Below are 8643 nucleotides of genomic sequence, written 5' to 3'. Positions count from 1 at the left end.
TCCTGACCTCAAGTGATCCACCTGCCTCGGCCTCCCAAAGTGGTGAGATTACAGGCGTGAGCCACCATGCCTGGCCAGCTTTGTTGATTTAAAATAGTAATTTGGATGTCTTTACTGTTAAAATAATTAGAAATAGCTACCAAAGGACTGCATATAGACTATTTAGTTAGAAACATAGTTAATATTTAGCATCACTTTTGTCTCTAGTGAGTCCTTCCTCTCCTTTCCCTCAGCCCCATAGGTTGTCACTCACCCTTGCCTGTACCAGAGACTCCACCACCCGCCTACTGAAGTAACCACTTCCTACCTCCACCACAAACACCACCTCCCCTCTCTCACTGTTCCTTCCCCACTCCTCACCATCTCAGGAACTGGCAACTCTATTTACCTGGTTGTTTGGGATCCAAACCCAGGTGTCATCTTGGACTCCTTTGTCTCAATCATACCCCATGGCCAGTGCGTCTGAATGACCTGTTTCCTCCATCTCCCCAACACCTCCCAAATTTGATCCCTTCAGCATTTCCACTACCCATCCTTGCTTCCCTCCTTCACCCACACTGAGCCACAACGATCTTTAAAAAAATCTCATTTCAGTCACATCATTCTCTAGCTTCTCTATTGCAAGAAAACAAAACAAAACACCACATAAGCCCAGTCCACGACTCTGCAAGATTGGAGCCTAGTTCCTTTCTAGCTCTGTTCTTGCTCCTGCTCTGGCAGTTGAGTTGGTTTTATTTCAGTTTCATGCACTAACTCCTACAAATCTAGCAATACAATAGAAAAACCAACAGTTGCTAGAGACTGAGTTTGTTGCTCCATGAAGCTTTAGCAGTGTCTTGGAGTGGGAAAGGCAAAGTTGGATTCTACTGGGAATCTGAAGTTTGGTTTAAGGCAGGTCTGTCAATGCAGGGGCTTGATGAAGATCGCATAAGAATCAGGAAACAATAGGATTTGGACTGGTGGAAACAGCAAGGTGAATATTTTGAGATAAATGTTTTAGGGCTTAAAGTGTTGGTGGTTTTATTAAAGTGTCGATGGATCTTTCCAGAAGTTTCAGTCATGAATGATCAAGATATTTGCCTGGGGAAGAGTGTGCTGGAGTAGTAAAGTGATGCCAAGGAGGACAGGGATAGTATAAAATCATGTTCCAACAGAGGAGGCTTTGTGTGTGTGTGATTATGTGGGGAGTCATTCCCATCTCAGGTACAAGCTGTGTGGGAAGGTAAATGATTTCAATTCTTAGAACAATCAGTCCACAAAAAGGAAGTGCAAATGTCTCTGAAGTATATGAAAATACACTCATTTTGGCTCACGATAAGAAACATATTTGAGGCTGGCACAGTGGCTTATACCTGTAATCCTAGCACTTTGAGAGTCCGAGGCAGCCAGATTGCTTGAGCTCAGGAGTTCAAGACCAGCCTAGGCAACATGGCAAAACCCCGTCTCTACCAAAAATACAAAAAATTAGCTGAGTGTAGTGGTGCACATCTGTGGGATGTGTGGTCCCAGCTACTTAGTAGGCTGAAGTGGGAGGATCTCCTTAGCTTGGGAAGTCAAGGGTACTGTGAGCCAAGATCATGCCACTGCACTCCAGCCTGGGTGACAGAGCCCTTCTCTACCAAAAATACAAAAAATTAGCTGGGTATGGGGGCATGCACCTGTGGGACATGTGGTCCCAGTTACTTTGTAGGCTGAGGTGGGAGGATCTCCTGAGCTTGGGAAGTCGAGGGTACAGTGTGCCAAGATCATGCACTCCAGCCTGGGTGACAGAGTGAGACCCTGTCTCAAAAGAACAAAAACAAAAACAAAAAAAAAAAAGAAATATGTTTGAAAACTACTCTGAGATACTTTAGGTTTTGTATCCCCACCCAAATCTCATCTTGACTTGTAATCCTCATAGTCCCCATAATCTGCACATGTCAAGGGAGAGACCAGGTGGAAGTAAGTGAGCCATGGGGGTGGTTCCCCCATGCTGTTCTCATGTTAGTGAGTGAGTTCTCATGTAATCTAATTGTTTTATAAGGGGCTCTTCCTCTTTTGCTTGGCACTTCTTCCTGGTGCCTTGTGAAGAATGTTTCTTGCTTCCCCTTCGCCTTCTGCCATGATTGTAAGTTTCCTGAGGCCTCCCCAGCCATGCTGAACTGTGAGTCAATGAAACCTCTTTCCTTTATAAATTACCCAGTCTTGGGGAGTTATTTACAGCAGTATGAAAACAGACTAATACGACAGTTTTTCACCTATCAGATTTTCCAGTATGAAAAACTTTGATGAAACCTTATAATGGAGAGAACAGGGACTCCCACACATTAACTGGCAGGAATGTGAATTGGTAGAATGTCTAAGGAGGGCAATCTGGCACTATCTCTTGAAATTATAAATGCACATACCTGCTGTGCAGAATACAAATGATCACTTCTAGGCATTTATCTAATAAGTTGGCCAATATCTAAAGAAACTAGTGTCCTCTGGGATGCACTATGAGAGGTGATGCTGAAACGGATAGAAAGTTTTGAAGTTTGTCAATGATCTTTCTATTGCCTTATGGAAGAGATCTCTGTAGTAGGAAAATTAGCCCTTTGATTTTGAGACAGTATGCACATGATTTTTCCTAGTGCTTTCATATAGCATATGGTGATTTTTGTCATGTGAAATTCTTTAATTTTATGTTGACAAGTGTTTTGATCTTTCCTTTTTTAATGCCTTCTGGATATGTGTCACACTCCAATATTATAAAAATATTCTGCCTTGGTTTCTTCTTGCATTTTTAAGGCTTCGTTCTTTTGGGTTATCTTGACATATTTGATCCACTTGGAGTTTATTGAGGTATAAGTTGTGAGGTATGGATTCAATACTATTATTTTTCCATGTGATGACTCACTTATCTCAATACAACTTATTGAACAAATCTTCCAGCTCTTAGCATATTTTTCTCTGGACTCCTAGTCTGTTCCATAAATTTGTCTATTTAATGTGTCACACTATTTTAATTATTGTAGTTTTATATTATGTTTTAATATTGGTTAGTTCCACCCCATTTCCTTCTTTTTCAGGAGTTTCTTGGCTTTCTTAGGTTGCTTATTTTTCACATGAACTTTAGAATCAGCTTGCCCAATTCCATACTCTCCCTCACCAAATTCCACTGGTGATTGTATTTATTATGTTAAATGTACATATTAGCTTAGAGGCATTTATATTTTATGATGTCACATCTTCCTATTCAAGTATATGATATGTCTTTATATTTGTCCAAGTTTATTTTGTGTCATTTGATTATATTTAAAAATTTTCTTCAATAGGTATTTCACATTCTTGTTATAATTATTACAAAATTTTTTGTTTCTGATGTAAGTGAGATTCCCCACCCCCACATCAACTAACTGCTATTATTTGCATATATGTGGGTTTTTGATTCTGTGTATTTATTTTGATATCTTATGGAATTTTCTTATTGTTTGTAGTATATTTTAAGTTGCATTCTCTAAGTATGATATTATATTGTTTGCATATAATAATTTTACTTCCTCTCCAATTAAATATTTATAAATTTGCTTTTGAATACTGGTTAGGTTTAATACCTCAAAAACAATATTAAATGATAATGATGATGGTATCATCTTATTATCAACTTTAATGGGATTCCTTTTTATATTTTTTCATTAAGCATGATGCTGACTTTTGGGTTGAGACAGAAGTGTTGCATTGTAAAGTAGTAGTTATCTTTTTTCATTTTATTATTTATCAAGAATGTATATTGAATTTTATTAAATGCATCTTCAACATTTATGAAGAAGGCCATAGTATTTTTCTTTTTAAATCTGTTAATATAGGTAAATAGGTTTTCTGATAATTATGCTTTTGTTCTGGAAATAAATCTTACTTGGTCATTATATATCAAGTTTTAAATAATTTGCTGGATTATTTTGCTAATTTTTTTTTTTTGAGATGGAGTCTCACTCTGTCTCCCAGGCTGGAGTGCAGTGGCATGATCTCGGCTCACTGAAACCTCCGCCTCCTGGGTTCAAGTGCTTCTCCTACCTCAGCCTCCCAAGTAGCTGGGATTACAGGTGCATGCCATGATACCCAGCTAATTTTTGTATTTTTGGTAGAGACGGGGTTTTGGCATGTTGGCCAGGCTGGTCTCAAACTCCTGACCTCAGGTGATCTGCCTGCCTCGCTCTCCCAAAGTGCTGGGATTACAGGCATGAGCCACTGTGCATCTGGCCTATTTTGCTTTTTTTTTTTTTTTTTTTTTTTTGAGATGGAGTCTTGCTCTGTCACCAAGGCTGGAATTTGATGGCGTGATCTTGGCTCACTGACACGGCTGCCTCCCCAGTGCAAGCGATACTCCTGGCTCAGCCTCCAGAGTAGCTGGGATTACAGTTGTGTGCCACCATGCCTGGCTAATTTTTTTTTGTATTTTTAGTAGAGATGGGGTTTTACCATTTTGGCCAGGCTGGTCTGGAACTCCTGACCTCAGGTGACCCACCCGCCTCAGCCTCCCAAAGTGCTGGGATTACAGGCAGGAGCCACTGCACCTGGCTGCATCAATTGTTTTTGTATGTGTCTTATAGCTCTGTTGAGCTTTTGGTGTCAATGGTGTGTGACTAGGGTCACATGTCCGTCTCTGAACCAGTCTGTCACCAGAGGAATGCTCAGGTCTAGGTCATGTGGCTACTCCTGGACCTGGCAGTGGGGTCAGTTTCATGTGCAGCACATGGGCTGAGAGTTGGTTTCCCCATGGCAAAATGGGGCCCAGCTATCCAAGAAGGAGAGATGCTCACTAGATGGAGAAAACCACAGATGTCCCACCATAGGCAATTTGGTGATAATGTAGCTTGGATATTTCAGGCTTCATTTGTAGTAGAGACAGGAAGCTTCTTGGCTGATAACTGAGTGAGTCATCAGCACTGTTATCAACCCTCGACTGACAACTTCCAGACTTCTTTTATGTGGGAGAATAAACCCAAAATTTGTTTAAGCCATTAATACAAACACCTTCTATATGGAAATAAAAGCATAAAATATTGTGTCTGGAAAACCCAGAGACTGGATACTACTCTATTTTCAGATCCCAGAATAAACTCAGGTGCAAAGAAGAGGACTTAAATTGCATCTCTTTATTTGCGGGTCAGTTATGTGGATTTATTATATGATAAATCACCTCCAGCTTACTTGGGATTTAGCACCCATCTTCTTTCTGAAAGAATCTAAGTTTTCTGTAGCCATTGGCAAAATGGTCTCTCTATTTCCCTCTGGACCTTCAGTTGCCTATAGACAGTGACGTCATTCCTGCTACCCCTTTCCACATTTGGTTAACTTTAAAGGATACAAGAAAACACCCCTCCTCCCTGCAGAGGGTGGGACTGGATGCTGGATTAAAGCTGGCATCACCTTGAAAGAAAAAGTTGGCCACGTATAGAGAGAAGAGACACTGGATCCTATGTTCCAGTATAGGGAATTAAAAACAGTTATTGAGTTTAAAATAATTTTCACGTTATCAGGAATCAATGTGAAAATACCTGATTTCCACTTGGAAGTAGCTCAAGTGCTTTATGAAATATTTATATAGGGAAGATGTGCTTCCTTGCTGTCTTTTTATTCAAGACCTCTTTTAAACCTGCTCTAGATCAAATCAATATTACAGTGATAATGTAAAATAAATTAAAACTCTTTTAAACAGCTGCTGGAACAATGGTTTAATTCAAATCAGAGCAAGTCTAGAGGGAAGAAAGTAAATGTGAACCTGTCTCAAACAGAATTTAAGAATTGTTCATTGATAATAGAATAAAATAATCTGAATATATATGCTAACACTTAAATGACTAATTTTAATAAAGATACTACTAATTAAAGGAATAAGATAATTACCTAGTGCTTGTGGCTATAATGTATGCAAATCATTTATTCTTCATGACGATTCTTCAAAGACACTTAAAACTCCCATGTACTTAGCATTTATATTTTTTACACTGCCTTTTTGGGTTGATTGATTGTTTTGTAGGAAATACTGGAAGTGGAGGAAAGGTACTATGGCAAAGTGGATAAAGCATAAACTGGTGATTTGGAGGCTTGGAGCCTCATTCTGGTTCTGCAGCTACTCAGCCTCGACAGCTATTAGCTTCCTCAATGCATCCTCTTCCTCCTCAGAAAAGATCTTTGGAGAGTCCCTTCCGATTTTCACATCTTACACCGTCACAAATCAGGAGTAGTAGTTACCTTGCAGAGAGGCAAGTGAGCAAACTAACTAAAACTCTCAAGTGCCTCCCCACAATAAACCAAAACCCAGCAAGCACTGTGCATCATACCATATATTATTGATACATACAGACATATGATACATGTGTCACATATGTGACGCACATCACACATACATACATGATGTACATCACACACAATACATACATCATCTATATTTATATGATATATACATCACACATATGTACATATATTCTATATGTATATCTATATTTGTCCCTATAGCTCATGTGCAATATCCACTAAGTATCAGACTTTACACTGAAGGATACATAGTATCTACTTAGTGTCAGACTCTGCACTGTAGGAGATTGATATATCAGATACAGAGTAGAGATTCAAACAAAGCATGGCTCCTAAGCCAGACTCCTCCTTATGTTTGAGTCTTGGCCATGCCTCTTGCAAACTGAGTGACTTTAGACATTTTACTTCAGCTCATTTCACCTCAATTTTGTCGTTTAATTGGGCACCAGTCATACTTCCTACCTCATCATGCTGGCATTAGGATTAAATGAGATAATATGTAAAGAATACTCATATTAGTGTCTGGTACACTGTAAATACTCTACATCACCACTATCATCACCTAGAGCTCTATAAAATTGGGGTTTCTGTCTCCTCTCCATGTTATATGACATCTGAAGGTCAAAAAGAATAACTTGCCCAGTGTTGTCATGGGTCCTGATAGAACTGTTCTGGCCAAAGTAGGCTGGTGCTGTTCTTCATGGTAGAAAGCTGTCACCAGGCAATGTGTCCCTTCTCTCTATACGTGGCCAACTTTTTCTTTCAAGCTGACTCCAGCTTCAATCCAGCATCCAGTCCCACCCTCTGCAGGGAGGAGGGATGTTTTCTTGTATCCTTAAAGGTTAACTGGATGTGGGAAGGGGTAGCAGGAATGACGTCACTGTCTACAGGCAAATGAAGGTGCAGAGGGAAATACAGAGACCATCTGCTGATGGCTGCAGAAAACTTAGATTCCTTTGGAAAGAAGGTGGGTGCTAAATCCCAGGTAAGTTGGAGGGGATTTATCATCTTATGATAAATAATTTAGTTTGGGTCTTAGTTCAAATCCTGGGAGATCAAGCTTGGTAACCTTTGCAATTTCTTCTAAATATAAGTTTCTAAGTCTGTGAATGATGACATGGTGCACCCAGGCTAGCATTCTCACAGGATGCCATGGTGGACAGAGTATGAAAACCTCATCAGGAGTGGTGTTCTCATTGAGGCCAGTGGTTCCCAATTGGCTACCTGTGAACCTGCTGGCCTGGAAAGTTGATTTTCTCCATTTGTGACAAAATGCAAAAAATAAAGACAATTATATTTGCATTAGTTCGTAACATTTTTATAATAACCTATGGGTATAATGCAATTGAGGTGTAACTCTAAACTAGATCTGTGAAGAGAAATGAGTCCTGTAAATTGTTTTGAAATTTTTCCTTTCCACCAAATCCAGAAGCCTTAGAATTTCTAATGGGATCCAGCCTTCTACCTGGCAGAAATAGTACACCTGAGATCACTAGTCATGCTGCCTGGCTCATTGGGAACAATGAGTCCTGCTCTGCCATTTACTAGTGTGTGGCCTCGAGTTATCTTACATCGTTGAGACTCAGTGGTTTAAAACTATAGTGGTTTATTTCTTATGTCATATGCCCATTGCAGGTTCCCATTGCTTCACATTGTCCTCTCTCAGAGACACAAGCTGGAGGAGCCCCCATTGCACCTCTTGGAATCTTGCCAGTTGTCATGCTAAGGAGAGGAGAACACAGTGGGACATGGGTGGGATTTTAAAAGTTTCCATCTGGAAGTGGGGCATGCTATTCCCTGCACATTTTATGGCCATGGCCAATAATATGACCACATCTAACTTTAAGGAGGGCAGGAAGAGAAAGTCTTACGAAGAAGTAGCAGTAAGATCAAATGTACTATCATTCACCTCATATTCCATTTCATTTATTTTAGCTCAGCATTTTTACTGATTAAGATAAATTTACATGTTGATTCTGGTATGAATTTTATCAGCTGCCAAAAATTTCAACTCCATGGTATTTCCCTAAAAACTTCTTGTAGCTTGATAGTGACCCCCTGACTGGTATGTTGTTAAACAGTTTTGAGTCCACTTAGCTGAATTTTCTCCATAAGGTGATCATGAGAAATTGTATCACTTTTTTTTTGCTAAAATCAAGATACATTATTGGTATATTTGGCCTTTGACTTGTCAATATAAGGACTCTATCAAAAAAGGAAATGAGGTGGGTCAGGATGAAGATTTGATATTCTGTAAGTTGGGAATAATATAAAATAAAAGCCTGGATTTTTAGCTTTCATTTAAACATAGAGGTAATATTATTTTAATCACTTTTGCTAATGTGACAGGGTAATACATTAGTT

Source organism: Pan paniscus, chromosome 13 (assembly GCF_029289425.2).
Source record: "Pan paniscus chromosome 13, NHGRI_mPanPan1-v2.0_pri, whole genome shotgun sequence".
Classification (NCBI taxonomy): Eukaryota; Metazoa; Chordata; class Mammalia; order Primates; family Hominidae; genus Pan; species Pan paniscus.
The sequence above is the reverse complement of the archived record's forward strand: the minus strand, read 5'-3'. Positions refer to the sequence as shown.